We start from the raw sequence: 15,762 nt of genomic DNA, 5'->3' as shown, positions 1-15,762 counted from the left end.
AAGAGAGTTTCCTGAGCACTTTATAAGAACAGACACATGCAAGGCTCTCTTTTTCTCATTCCCACAGATTATATACTATGTCCACTGTATATCTAGGTCTGTATGTGGGTATGCCTTTATATGTGTTATGTGTATATCAAAAATCCTTATAACAACCCAGAGATGTAGGTATTATTTTATTATCTCTATTTTCCTAATGACATAATGGGTTTTGGAACTTAAAAACAAGCCAATCACTTAAAGAGTTGTGGAGCTAGAATTCATGTCTACACCTAATAACTCTATAACATACTCTCTGTATCATCCCTGGTCACATTACTTACCTTTCTTTCAAAATAGGTCATTTCCAAAGTCCATGAAAAATGAGAGGGGCCACCCAGCATAGTTTGAACTTCCAAGGGACATAGAATCTAACAGGAGTTTGCTTAAAAACTAGAGAGTGATGAATCAGCACACAGAAGAAGGTACAGAAGTGTATGGCTATCTAGCTCAAATGTATTTTTATTGCCCTGGCATCGGCCACTAGACTGTGACCTGCCAGATGATAAATCAATGATTGCTTCATCATCTGCCTTGACTACACACAGGGACTGTATGTTACTGACACTAGCTATGAACCTCAGATACCTGGAAAGTATTGGGTTGGCAAAAAGTTTGTTCAGGTTCTTCTGTTACGTCTTATGGAAAAATCCAAACAAACTTTTTGGCCCATGCAATATAGTTTGAAATAAATTATGACTTAGAAATTTGACAGAACTGTGCTATGACTCAGTATATTATATAGTTAGGCAACAAGTCATCCCATGTGCTTCCAAACTATAAGAAATTAATAGAGCATAAATTCCAAATAGATCAGTAGAATATATCCTAACTCTGACAGCATCACTCATTTGTCTAGTAAGTCTTTATTAAGTAACTGTTCTGTAATAAGCACTCTTCTAGTTGCGGAGGATTCAATCGTAGACAAAGAAGACACAAAATCACACCCTCACTGGATCCTGTAACCCAAGGTGGTTTGTCAAACAAGGTAAGGAGGTAAAATAGTGTATGATACACAGAAGATTACAGAGAAACAGTAATGCAGGGAAGGAAGGCAGAAAGGGTCAAGACATATGAAAAACAAAAATTTCTAATGTAGCCAAAGAAGTTTAAACTGCAAAATTTGTGAAAGAAAATGAGTCATGCAAATATCGAGGGAACAAAAATTTCAGGTTAAAAAAAAAAATAAAGGCTAAGTCCCTAAGGCAGGTTTATACTTAGTGTGCTGAGAGGCAGCAAGAAGGCCAGGGTGACTGAAGTGAAGTAAAACTGGGGAGAGAGGAAGAAGGCATGTCTGAGAGCGAGAGTGATGACCAAAGCCTTTTTGGACTTTAAAAGACTTCGGCTTTAAAACTGTGAGAGTGACTTTCTGGAAGAATTTTCAGCAGAGGAGGGACAGACAAGGACCAACTGTTCAAGGAGTTTTTAACAGAGGAGGGACACAGATGACCAACTCTTCAACAAGAATATGGGCACAGAGGCAGAACCAAAGTAGTACTGGGGAAACTGCTGCAGCAATTCAGGTGGGAAAGATGACAGAGGTTTGGCGTAGGGAGATGGTAGTATAGGTGGTTGAGAACTGATAGGATTCTGAATCTATCTCGACCATAGAGTGGAAGTGTTTGCTTTCAGATCTGACTGGGGCTACGAGGGAAAGAGAAGAATCAGTGAGGACACTAAGGTTTCAGGTTGGTCAAACAAAAGATAGTGTCATGTTGACAGAAAACTGTAGAAGAACAGACTTGGGGGGAGATAACCAAAACTCAGTTTTTTAATACATCAATTTTTAATGCATGTGACTCTTTGTGACCCCATGGACTTTAGCCAGCCAAGTTCCTCTGTCCATGAGAATCTCCAGGCAAGAATACTGGAGTGAGTTGCCAATTCCTCCTCCAAAGGATCTTATCCACCTAGGGATCAAGCCCACATCTTTTCATCTACCTGAACCGGCAGGCAGGTTCTTTACCACCAGCACCACCTTAATACTTGGTAGAAATTTAAAAAGAGATATTTAATAAGCATCTGAAATTGAAATTCTACAGAGAGCTCTTCATAGGAGATATAAATGGAAGGGGCATTGGTATGACTTTTTTTTTTTTTTTTTTTTGGACACCACGAAACTGGATGAAATGACCTAGGAATTAGAGAAAGGAAACTACTTCTGAGACTAAGCCCCCAAGGAATTCCAATGTTTAAACTCCGAAAGACCCAGAGACAAGGAGAAACCAGTAAAAGAGACTGAAAAAAAAAATTTGAATAGAAAGCTTATCTTGTAAAGTGTATGTGTGGAGGGTGGGGAGGGGAGATGAAAAGTGAACTATACACATATTGAGAAAAATTAAAAAACGGATACGGCTGTGTTTTCACAAGAAATATTATGAGTGTGGATGTACGCACACATGGTCTGGAAACGTTGCTGTTTGGTCGCTAAGTTGTGTCCAACTCTTTGTGACCCCATGAACTGCAGCATGCCAGGCTTCCCTGACCTTTACTATCTCCCAGAGTTTGCCCAACTCATGTCCACTGAGTCAGTGATACAATGCAACCATCTTATTCTACATTGATCCCTTCTTCTCCTATCTCCAATCTTTCCCATCATCAGGGTCTTTTCCAAAGAGTGAGCTCCTCACATCAGGTGGTCAAAGTATTGTAGCTTCGGCATCAGTCCTTCCAATCAATACTCAGGGTTGATTTCCTTTAGGATTGACTGGTTTGATCTCCCTGCAGTTTGAACTGATATGATGAGATGTCCACTGGGTGGTGGGAATATGCATAATTTTTAATTTCTTCTTTGCTTTTTACCTTTGTTTTGTAATTTTCTGAATTTCTGCTATCAAGACTACCCGTTATTTGTAGTATTTTTTAAGTGTTGGACTGAGCGATCTGCTTTCCAAATTGCTATCCCAGTCTTCCTTGTGCCCTGATCTCTCCTAAAACTGCCCCCTACTTGGGTGTCTGCTGAAAGTGAAAGTCACTCAGTTGTGTCCGACTCTTTGTGATCCCATGGACTACACAGTCCATGGAATTTTCCAGGCCAGAATATTGGAGTGGGTAGCCTTTCCCTTCTCCAGGGGATCTTCCCAATCCAGGAATTGAACCAGGGTATCCTGCATTGCAGGTGGATTCTTTACCAACTGAGCTATGAGGGAAGCCCAGGGTGTCTGCTAGTCAAGTTAAATTTTTTTCTCTTCTGGGTGTATATCCCTTTGCCCCAGTGGTTCTGTTCACACTGGAACTTAGCCCTGATATGCTCTTGTTTCATGGCTTTTAAGGCAGAGTTTTTTAAGAGCATTGGCTTGGAGTCAAGAAAACCTGGGTTTAAATCCTGGCACTGCCATGGGCTGGTTGTGCGCTCTTGATCACTTAGTCTTTCTGAGCCTAACTGGAATGAGAACAGTAACTACCTCAAAGATTAATGTGGATAGAATGAAGTAATATTTTTAAATAGTCTCTTTATAAAATCTCCCCAGGTCCCTCACCTTGCAGGATATACTCTATTCTCTCCATTTAAGAGGCATTTTCATCCATACTTTTTCATATGATTTATTAAGCAGCTAAGAGTATAGCTATTTATGGGCTTGAATCACAATAAACTGTGGAGAATTCTGAAAGAGATGGGAATACCAGACCACCTGACCTGCCTCTTGAGAAACGTATATGCAGGTCAGGAAGCAACAGTTAGAACTGGACATGGAACAACAGACTGGTTCCAAATAGGGAAAGGAGTCCATCAAGGCTGTACATTGTCACCCTGCTTATTTAACTTATATGCAGAGTACATCATGAGAAACGCTGGGCTGGAAGAAGCAAAAACTGGAATCAAGATTTCTGGGAGAAATATCAATAACCTCAGATATGCAGATGACACTACCCTTATGGAAGAAAGTGAAGAAGAACTAAAAAGCTCTTGATGAAAGTGAAAGAGGAGAGTTAAAAAGTTGGCTTAAAGCTCAACATTCAGAAAATGAAGATCATGGCATCTGGTCCCATCACTTCATGGGAAATAGATGGGGAAACAGTGGAAACAGTGTCAGATTTTATTTTGGGGGGCTCCAAAATCAGTGCAGATGGTGATTGCAGCCGTGAAATTAAAAGACACTTACTCCTTGGAAGGAAAGTTATGACCAACCTAGATAGCATATTCAAAAGCAGAGACATTACTCTGCCAACAAAGAGTCCATCTAGTCAAGGCTATGGTTTTTCTAGTGGTCATGTATGGATGTGAGAGTTGGACTATGAAGAAAGCTGAGCGCCGAAGAATTGATGCTTCTGAACTGTGGTCTTGGAAAAGACTCTTGAGAGTCCCCTGTACTGCATGGAGATCCAACCAGTCCATCCTAAAGGAGATCAGTCCTAGGTGTTCATTTGAAGGACTGACGCTGAAGCTGAAACTCTTAATACTTTGGCCACCTGATGCAAAGAGCTGACTCATTGGAAAAGACCCTGATGCTGGGAGGGATTGGGGGCAGGAGGAGAAGGGGACAACAGAGGATGAGATGGTTGGATGGCATCACCAACTCGATGCACATGAGTTTGAGTAAACTCTGGGAGTTGGTAATGAACAGGGAGGCCTGGCGTGCTGCGATTCATGGGGTCGCAAAGAGTCAGACATGACTGAGTGACTGAACTGAACTGAACTAGTGGCTCAGATGGGAAAGAATCTGCCTGCAATGTAGGAGACCCAGGTTCGATCCCTGGTTGGGAAGATCCCCTAGAGAATGGAATGGCTACCTAGTCCTGCATTCTTGCCTGGAGAATCCCATGGACAGAGGAGCCTGGTGGGCTACAGTCCAGGGGGTCACAAACAGTTGAACACAACTGAGTGACTAAACCACAACACTATCACTATTTATACACAAGTTTTGTCTTCAGACAGACTTCAAACCCTTAAAAGAGTAAATTTGTGCCATACACAACACCTGATATAATCCTTACACAAAATGCATATTCAATAAATTCTGCTGAACAAAGGAATAAAGGGAACTGCCTCCACCAGGCGCTTTGGTCAGCTACTTGACTGAGATTTCAACACGTGCCCCCATCCCACTATGGAAAATTAAAAAACAGATCATGAAAATCCTCCTGTCCAATGGGTCCAGGCAACAGAGACCACCAAAAAGAGAAGTACAGACTAACCGAAGTAGGAGGGAGAAACCTCTGGTGTTCCACGTGGCTTCTCGATATATAAAGAAAAACAGCAACACAGAACTAGGGAGAGTTCTATATGATATAGTTTAATTGAGACTCATGAAGAATAATGCTTTTTAGCAGAACTAGGACTCAGTTCAGCCGCTCAGTTGTGTCTGACTCTTTGCGACCCCATGCACTGCAGCGCACCAGACCTCCCTGTCCATCACCAACTTCCGGAGCTTACTCAAACTCATGTCCATTGACTGGGACTAGAACCCAGCAAAATATCATCTCAAAACTAGTATTTAATCACATCCTGAAACTTGGTTCTGCTTTTCTATAATTCTCTAAGCATATAATCTCTAACACAGAGACTTTATTTAAATGGAATATTAGTATGAAATCCACAATGCAATATATTTTATTCTTCTCTATATAATGTATTATAAATATCTTTTGAGATTAGCTCATTTTGAAGATGGGGATAATGATAAGATTATAATTCACCACAGCTTACTATGTTCTAGGCTAGCATTTCACATGAAATGTCATTTAACTATCATTAAAAAAACTGCAAGATAGATCATTTTATGCATATTTTCACTTGACATATCTAGGACTCAGAGAGATAGGATGGTTTGGCTAAGATTCTAAAGCAAGTGAATAGCAGAGTCGAGATTCACACTTGGAACTCCTATTTCTTTCAAACAGCTGCATCATATTCAATTATAAGAATGTACAGAAATTTAATTATTCCCTATTTTTGAATATTTAGATTCCTCATAGATTTTACTACTATCATAAACAGTGTTGCACTTTAATTACTTTTCAATGTATTTCTGTAGGACAAATGCATGATGTTGCTGGCATAAATCTTTTCACGTTTTACAGTCTATGAACTTAGACTGTAAAAGGTGGCATTAACTTCACTCTCAGTCCTTTCTCCTTAAGCTTATTAATTCTTTGTATCACACAGTGTTCTTTCCATAAGAACCTGCTCTCTCTTGCTTCTATATAAGTTCATGAGTGAGGCCCTTTCTCCCTAGCTATTGCATCAGGAGGTCCACTCATTCATTTAGCAAGGGTCTTATAGGAAAAAAAAGGATAGTAAAATCATATTATTTTATTTTCAGCATACAGAGCCTTTTCCCTTTTAATCCCATTTTAAACTAAACAAAATTACCACTCAGAAGGTCTGATTATTGCCATTTCATATATCAGAACAGAATCCCCAAGAGAACAAATTATTGCTTTAAGTTATAACTCTGATGTGGCAGGGTTAGCTATATATTTTTTTAATCCATATATATGTGAATATATATTCTATATATTTTTTCTTGTTATAATGGGAAGAAGTTAATTATCACAGTAATTTTAAAAGCTTTCAAAATATTATAGACCTGTGATCTAAAAATATGCAGTACTCTATAATTCAATCAAAAGTAGTAAATGATAAGAGTTTACATAAATACTATAACTTACATGATATTTTGGTTCAGGGTCCTATTTTCAGAAGCACTGCTGCTGCTGCTGCTAAGTCCCTTCAGTTGTGTCCGACTCTGTGTGACCCCATAGATGGCCTCCCACCAGGCTCCCCCATCCCTGGGATTCTCCAGGCAAGAATACTGGAGTGGGTTGCCATTTCCTTCTCTAATCCATGAAAGTGAAAAGTGAAAGTGAAGTTGCTCAGTCGTGTCCGACTCTTAGCAACCTCATGGACTGCAGCCTACCAGGCTCCACCATCCATGGGATTTTCCAGGCAACAGTACTGGAGTGGGGTGCCATTGTCTTCTCCTCAGAAGCACTAGACTACTTTATTCAATATTCTAGGTTCATACCATAATAAAATCAATCACTACCCCATTATAGAAAATAGACATATATTTAGTATGCATAAAAGTACTGTGCCTCAGGGAACCATACGGTCTCATATTGTATCCTAAGTGAAGATGGAGAAGAAACTATTGGTGGACAGAATTTAGCATAAATGGCAACTTACATAGTAATCAAATTCACAGTCGCATTGTCTTATTCTCAACAATTTTCTCAAATGCTGACCATCTTTCTGGCACAGATGTCTCTTATATAACTTAATCCCCACACAAGCAAATCACACAGCTCAAGATATCAGCACTAAAATGATTCCTTCTGCCTGAGCAGCAGCCTCCTCACAGATAGGGGTATCAATACTGCATGTGCACGGATGCCTCGGATACATTTTCCTGAAAACAAGTGCATCCCATAGATAAGAGACACTCTGGGGTATAACGATACCGAGAGCATCGTAGTCTGGGGAAAGCTCCATTGTCATAGCTATCTCAAGCACACATCTGTGACCTTGTAAATAGGAAAGTCCAGCACCCCCTCCATCTAGCCCAGGACGAAAAATATGCCATATTTAAACTGAAATCCCCTTAAAGCAAAAAGGGGCCATAAAATAACATTGTGCAAAAGTGAAGTCTGTAATTTTATGCATTAATTAAAAGGTGCTGGCAGTAGAATAAAGCTCACTAAATCATCTTAAATCATTACACAACTGGTTTAGTAGTCCATGAAGACCTAAAACAGCCTTTAAAGCAAAGCAATAAAAATGATGTGATCAACTGTTAACTAGTCTCAATTGAATTGTCAAGCAGGGATTCTAAACTTCTTCCTATTTTGCAGCCTTTGCTGCTTTCTTGTTATTTACGGCACACCTCAAAAGACTGTAGAGCATTATTGTGCATATTGTATTACCCAGCATCAGGTGCTTGAAAACGTGCTTTTGCATTTCTAACTCAATCTCTAGTTACTTATTAATAGCTAATATTTATTGAGTGCCTACTTTGTGCTAAATAATATATAAGCATAATTTAATGTAAGTCTCACGATGACCTTATGGGGTAGGTATGATTACTACCTACATTAAATCTCTCTTGAAATTGAGGTTTAGAGGTGAAGAGTCTTGCCAGAGGTCTCACACATATAATGAATGGCAGAGTCAGGACATAAATTCAATTCTCTCTGGCTCCGAAACCCACACTCAACATAATCAGATGCTACTGCTTCCCATCTGACCAAATGGGATGGTTAGTTAAACCTTATGCACTGGCTACAAAACATTTTGGAAATTCAACTTTCCACCAAATTCTTATGTAATGTGAGTCAGCTACATTTAGAAGCCACACAAACAAGCCTAATAAATATAGCTAACTGTTTCATAGAATCATTTAGATTAGGCTTTCTTGACCTTACACCTGTTGCCGTTTTGGACTAGGTAATTTTGGAGGTTTTGGCAGGCTGCCATCCTATGCATTGCAGGATGCTTAGAGCATCCTGATCTGCAGATGCCAACAGCACACACCTCCTCATCCTTGTGACGAATAAAAATGTCTCTAGACTCTGTCAAATGTTCCTTGCAGGTCAAAGCCATTGCCAATTGAAAACTGCTGATTTACTTGAAACTCATCCTGTCAAGGTCTACATAATCATCAAAAAAAGAAGACAAGTAAGAGCCATCTGGATGTGTCACTCCCACAAAGCCTTTTTCTGAAATGTTCTAATAATTCTAAGGAGAGTAGTTTGGAATAGACTTGCCTTTCTCCTTTACACTGTAACTTGTTTCTGGCTGTGTTTCTTGTTTTGAATATCAATTTGAGAAATACAGAGTAAACTGTCAAAGATGATATTGGTGGTGGTGGTTTAGTCACTCAGCTGTGTCCGATTCTTAAGACCCCAAGGACTGTAGCCCACTAGGCTCCTTTCTCCACGGGATTCTCCAGGTAAGAATACAGGAGTGGGTTGCCATTTCCTTCTCCAGGGGATCTTCCTGATCCAGGGATCGATCCCATGTATCCTGCACTGGCAGGTGAATTATTTACCACTGAGTCACCTGCTGCTAAGTCGCTTCAGTCGTGTCCGACTCTGTGTGACCTCATAGACGGCAGCCCACCAGGCTCCCCCATCCCTGGGATTCTCCAGGCAAGAACAATGGAGTGGGTTGCCATTTCCTTTTCCAATGCATGAAAGTGAAAAGTGAAGTCCCTCAGTCATGTCTGACTCTTAGCGACCCCATGGACTGCAGCCCACCAGGCTCCTCCATCCATGGGATTTTCCAAGCAAGAGTACTGGAGTGGGGTGCCATTGGCTTCTCCAACTGAGTCACCAGAGAAGCCTATTTGTGTAATTAATTCACCATAATCACTCAATGAGGTTAATAGTGTTACAACCTGTTCCTCATTTCAAAAATGAGGAAGAGAGGCAGAGCAATGCTAAGTAATTTGCCCAAGGTCACAAAGCTAATAAGCCACAAAGCTGGGATTCAAACTCAAGCAATCTTGTGCAAGGGTCTGTACTCCCAATTGTATCATAAGTCACTGGAAACCACAATGAAATCATTCCATGGTGCTTAGCCACATCACAGATTAAAGTTACCTAATAGCTCAGCAGTAAAGAATCCACCTGCCAATGCAGGAAACCCAGGTTCGATCTCTGGGTCAGGAAGATCCCTGGAGAAGGAAATGGCAGTCCACTCCTCCATGGACAGAGGAGCCTGGTGGGCTACAGTCCAAGGGGCCTCAGAGTAGGACACAACTTAGCAACTAAACAACAAAAACAATATAATGGGAAAAGGATAAGTCTGAGTTCCAAACAAATCAGATTCATGTGTATAAGTGTGTGTGTGGAGAGAGAGTTATGTATGCAGTTATGTGTATAAAATTATATACACATATAATTTTATTTTTCCACTTCTCTGCTACATGACAATGAAAGGAAAAAGCCCTCAGTTTTAACGACAGAAAAATCACTGCCTTGTATGATTGTTATATGTATTAATTAACATATTTAATACTTGGCATGGTGCCTATGCTCAATAAATGATAGTTATAAGAGCAGAGATAAGCCTGCATCAAGACCTTTGCTTAGTTTCCCTTCCAACTAAAGGCAAACACAATTCAAATGAGATTAGAACTGGTAAAATCTAAATATTTTTCCTTCTGTTTGAGAATTTAAAAGAAATGAAAGTAAGCTTATGACATGATGTTTCTTAGAACTGTTATAGAACTACATTTTAACCAACTGAGAGAAAGAAATATCAAGAAAATGTTTTCTTAGTTTCAAATAGTTAAAATGTAAAATCAAAATTTAAATTTTCTCATGTTATACAAGCATGTCATATGTTTAAAATATGTCTTCTGATGCTCCTATATTCTTATATTCCCCAAACTCTACTCAATGAAAATAACTAAATGATACTTTGGGACTAGTGTTAACAATTCTGTGAATATTAAAAGTGACCTGTATGTCTCAATTGTAAGAAGGTTTCTGCTTTGTATTAATACCTCTTCAATTTATCCAAACTCCAAACTGATCACTTTCAGCATATATCACCATATATCAAAAAACAATCTTCACTGTTTATGAAGTTAGTTTAAACTACCTACTAAAATAACACAGCAAAAAGTATAAGGAGGAATAAGTGTGTCTCTTCATCTCATGAGGACAGAAATCCTGAGGAAAAAATGGTACACAAATAAGTGCAACATTTCTCACAATTAACTGTATCTCACATTTTTCTACTTTCATTGGCATTTAATTTAGTTTTTCTCTATAAAATGCTCTGAAAATACCATAAGAAACAATATAATACAACTCATAAAACCTTCAACATGTTTTGAAGAAATGTAAAAAAATTAGAATTAGTAAAATCCTTTAGTCATGAAAGTAAACATGTTTAATGAGATAAATCATTGAATAGGTAATATAACAATGTCAACAGAGTAAAAACTGAAAATATTATGTAGTTGCTTCAACATTCTCAAAGTTTGCATATTTTGTACTGGTTGGACATATTAAAAAATTCACCTATGAGTGAATTTTTCAGTTTTCGACTTGACATTTGTCATTATGTCCATAAAAAATGTGTACCATGATGTGATGGCAAAGGCTTGTCTACCTATGAAAGGAAAGTGAAGAACTGGGCAAGTACTTGAATATTCAAATACCATCCCTCTCCTCCAAACAATCTCAATATGCCCTTTAATAAATGAACATTAAAGAGTTTGGTTTCTTTTTGAGTGTAACCTACAGCCAAAACATTACCTTGGGATAGCAACAGTCTCGGGAGTGCAATGAAACTACCTAAATAATATATTTGGAGTTAATGATCAGGGAAAGCTTTTCTCTTAAAGAAACAGTCAAGCAGTTATGTAGGAAATACTACATTCTATTCCCATTCGTCAAAAACAAACCAAAAAACCCCCAAACCTTGTAGGATCTGTCCGGAGTGCTGAAAAGGTTTCCGCTGGAGAAGGCTGGAGTCTGGGAGACCAAGTAATCTGACGAGCTCACCAAGCAGGATTTTCAAGTCCCAACCAAAGATCCTTTTAAACAGAAACTGACGTCCATAAAGGACAAAAACAGTCACAACTAATTTTTAAATGGATATAAGAGAGAAATTGAAGGAGATGCCCTGTGCTCCATGAGAGGAAGGAGGTACACAAAGCACACCTAACAAGAGGTGGCATGCCCGAACACTCGGAACTCTAAAGAATGTCTAGAACGTTGCATAGCCAAGAAGATTCTGCAGAAAGCCTAAGCTGAGCTCCCCACGGGGGTAGGGTGGGGGGCTGCATAGAGTCCACGACAATGATTTCTTGGCTGCCTCAAAAGGCCAGCAGATGAGCTCTAGCTCAGTCTCACGGGACTCAGAACAATGAAACACGTAGGGAATCAAGACGGTGGCAGGAAGCCACTGCCTTCCGACTGGCCTCTGTCAGTAACTCGGCGGAGAGTAAACTGTGGGAGAGTCTATCTGCCTGCTCACTCGAGAGCTTTCGATTCAGCTTAGGCAGCACGGAGATGGTGCCTGAGTGAGCACAAGCACTTGTTACCCGCCCCTCAATTTCCCTTCCCCACAGCACCTGCTCCGGAGGGAGACCTAGCACCAGCACCTGAGCCCTCCAGGTGGACTGCCCTCTTCCCTCTGTGAGGTCCCGGTGCAGGCGAGGCTCTGGTCACCTGGCTAGCTCGTTGGCCTGCCCGGGTTCTCTCCCAAGTGGCTGTAGCCTGGGCAATGCCGCTTGAAGGTAACTAGCGGGCTTTGTGTCCGAAGGGCAAGCTACATCCAGGGGAGAGCAAAGAGCCGGAGGGCCGGACCGGGAGCGGAGAGAGTGCTTTCAGCACCACCCGCTGTCCTCCGTGCTCCCGCAGCCGGAGCCGCGGTCACCACCGCCAAGCGATCCACCGGGAAGCGGTTCTCCCCTCTCTTCCCCTCTGCCTTCGCATCTCTGAATTCTGAGCCCTCGGGTGGGTCGGTGGAGCCCAGTCCGAATTCTAAACGCCCGCCCCTGGCCTTAGGGCGCGGGACCTCGCCCCCGAAGGCATGCAGAATTCCTCGCCAGCCCCGGCCATTCCCTCCTTTCCCCGATTGCTCTCGCCCTGTCTCGCCAACAGGTTTAACCGAAGCCACCCGCGAATGGAGCGGGCTTCAACCTCGAGGTTCTGGCCACCCCCGCCGCTCCACCCGCGACCCCTCCCCCAAACACAACTGGGAGCACCCCGCAAGCTTACAGCTCCTTCGTCCTCGGTGGGCCCGGGGACCCTCTAGGCACACAGACACTTCGCAAGCTTACCCCCTGTTGGCGGCGCAGCAGGCAGGGAGTCACGGTCTAGCCAGCCCCCCAGAAAGTTGGGCCGCGCGGATCAGCGGGGCATAGTCGGCCTCTCCAGTCCCGGGCTCCCCCCGCCCCAAGATGATCTTAAGCTCATCTCCTGCGCTCGGTGCGCGCAGAACAGCAGAGCTGAGGGCGGCGTGTGCAGCAATTCTCCCTGCTACTGAGAAAGGGGGGAAGGGGGGGAAAGCGCGGAGGAGGGAGGGGTGGTAGTTTGTATTTATAGAGAAGAGAGTTCTCAGCGCAACTTTTTGGTGCCACCAAGTGGCACAGTGAGTTCCTTTAGGAAAACAGACTTCGGATCGAATCTGGATGGGTAAACCAGCTCCACAGCCAGATGCTCCCAGGGTCGGGGGATTGGGGCACACCCCTAGGACTTGAGTTTCCCCATGTGCTCTTTCTCATCTCAATCCCTGGGATTCAGATCCTTACATTCTAAGGATGAGCTGGTGTTGAGGGGCAACAGGCACCTGTGCCCTCTGCACACAAGTGGCAGAGGTGTCAAGGACACTAGGCAGGTGCCAGTAGCCTCCTAGAAGCCTAGAAACCCTTCTCTCTGCTAACCCTTCTGCCCAGATTACAGTATTCTCAAACATCACTCTCAAACCATCCTGCCATCACCTGAGTGCCCAACCTTTAAAGTAGGATGCCATTCATTTTCCTTGCACTAGAATCAATTAGAGTATTTCCCAACCCTCATTCAAAGAACATCACAGCTTGCCACCCAACTTTCTTCTTTAACTGCTACCTTTAGAAAAGCATGTGACTTTAGACTCTGGATCTGAACCTCTCCAAATCACATTCAGAACTCCAGATTCTCTTGGCTATAGGCGACATGTCTGATTGTCCTTCCCAGCCATTTCTACAGACCTGTCTATAGGCATTACACCAACAGCACAGCCAAGAGCTTGCAAATGCCTTTGATACTTTAACCTGAAGCTCCCTTGATCCAGATTTTCTGGGTGCTCTTCCTTGTGTGCAGATCCTCAAACCCATTCGATCCTAGGCAGACACTGCTACTGCATGGGACCTTAGTGACCCAATACACAGAAGAGCCTCTACATTTCTACATGTTCAAGGTCACACATTTCCCTAGACACCAGCCCAGAGACTACTAACCCAAGGTGATACCAAATAAATGCAGTGATGGCAAACCTGACCCCCAGCTCCTGCTCCTTCTGGCACCGTACACAGCCCATTCGGTCATGTTTAGCTCTCCTCTCTTTCCTCTCTCTCCATCACCCTCTTTCTGACCCCATTCTTTCTAAAGTCCCATAAGGGAACCTGGAGTAAGGGTGTTTTCCTAGCCCCAGAGGGAGTACATAAACTTGAGCTTAAAGGTCCAGAGTTGCAGGTGTACCCCTTAAAATGGCCCCTGTTCTAGAAAACTGCTCCTTCTCGGAAATGTAGTCATGGAAGTGTCATTTTAGAAATGGAACACTGGCATTTATACCCAGCGAGATTCCTCTTTTGCTCTTCTTCAGGGTGAAGCGCCAGCAAACGCTCTTATGAGCTCCCCCAGCAACACCTAATGGCTTCAAAAATAGAGACTCCCCTCCTTTGCCAAACGTGCCCCTCTGTGCACATGTATCGGTATGCGTGAAGAGACAGAAAGAGAAATGTCCAAACCCTCCCTTTGGCTCAGACCTCTTTATTTTTTCTCCTCTGATTTTTTTTTAGTTCATTTTCTATGGAAACAAGCCCACTTAAATTCCTCACTTATGCAAATACGAGCAAAGCGATCTTCATAAAGCTTTCATTGGAGAGACGCCGCGGTAGCCTGGGCTCCGGACTCGAGATTCCTGTCTGATTCACCCAGCACACGTCCTTGGCGGGTGACTTTTCCAAACTTGCAGGACCTCGCAGCGTCCCTGGCTCCCCCGGCTCTCCGCCTGCCCACAGCCCGCCCTCCCGGGTGCATCGCCCCGGCTCCCGCCCGGTGCCGGGCGGCCCTCCATCCCTGTGCTGGGGGAGGGGCCCCAGCTGGCTCCCACCGCCACCGCCACAGCGACCCCCGAGCCCAAAGAAGGAGAAACGCGCTGCGCTTACCGGGTGCGCGCCCGGAGCCCGGCGTCCCCCGGCCGGCCGCTCTTAGCCGGCGACCCGCGCTCGCCGAGCGGCCTGGGCTGCGGCTGGGGTGCTAGCGGCGGCGGTGCGGGCGGCGGCAGCGGCAGGCGGCGCGGCGGCCTGGGCGCTCGCGCTCTCGGGCCCGCGCCGGGAGCACGTGCCGCGCTAGGGCAGACGCGGCTGGAAACGCAGCGCCGGCCGGCCCGGCTCCTGCGGCGCGCGGCGGGGCCGGGGAAGCGAGCGGGCGCGCACAGGCCGGGTGACCGGGGTCTTGGAACCTCGTAGGCTTGGGGTTCGATCCAGGGTCGCCTCGGGCTCCCTCTGCGGCGCCTCGGCTTCCCTCCGGGAGCCGCGGGAGGAGCAGAGCGGTGCGGGGAGGCGTGGGTGGCTCGTCACTCAGAGAGAGGCTGGGGGAGCAGGTAGATCATAAGCTTCTCCCTGACGACGGCACTTAAACCTCCGACCGGGATTGGGAGAAGGGGTGTCACGGCGGTAGGGTGCAGAGGACCGGGAATTCAGGGAACCCCAATAGGATTCAGAGGTGTGAATGATTTGAAAGAATGGGCTTTTTATTAGCATTATTTAATAATGCCATTTTGCATTTGCCTGCACTTCTTGCAAAGGATTCTTTCTACGTCCATTAAAATTTCTTTCTCTGTAGCAAGTAAGTATCTTTTACTTCCTTAAATGACTTGACTTCCTTTTCCACCACTACCCCTGTAACTGACCAATATTGTAAAAAAAAAAAAAAAAAAAAATGCTGAGGTTATCTTTAAATTCCCAAATCAGACTTCATTTCTGCCTCTGAAAAAAGAAATGTGTAAATTAATTGTGCGGCTTAAAGAAAAGAAAGACATTACAGCACTATGATTAT

The 15,762-nt window shown here is 43.5% G+C and overlaps 1 protein-coding gene across 2 annotated transcripts in view; it reads right to left on the bottom strand.

Annotated features, from left to right (window-relative positions):
• GRM5 (glutamate metabotropic receptor 5) overlaps window positions 1-13,220 on the bottom strand; it is a 650,668-nt gene extending 637,448 nt beyond the window's left edge. For both annotated transcript variants that reach the window (XM_061406016.1, XM_061406017.1), the window contains exon 1: window positions 12,783-13,220. The gene's annotated coding sequence lies outside the window, so the exon portion shown is untranslated. The remainder of the gene's footprint in view (window positions 1-12,782) is intronic.
• Window positions 13,221-15,762: the final 2,542 nt, after the last annotated feature.

Source organism: Bos javanicus, chromosome 29, assembly GCF_032452875.1.
Source record: "Bos javanicus breed banteng chromosome 29, ARS-OSU_banteng_1.0, whole genome shotgun sequence".
Lineage (NCBI taxonomy): Eukaryota > Metazoa > Chordata > Mammalia > Artiodactyla > Bovidae > Bos > Bos javanicus.
This window is presented reverse-complemented; position numbering and strand designations above follow the sequence as displayed.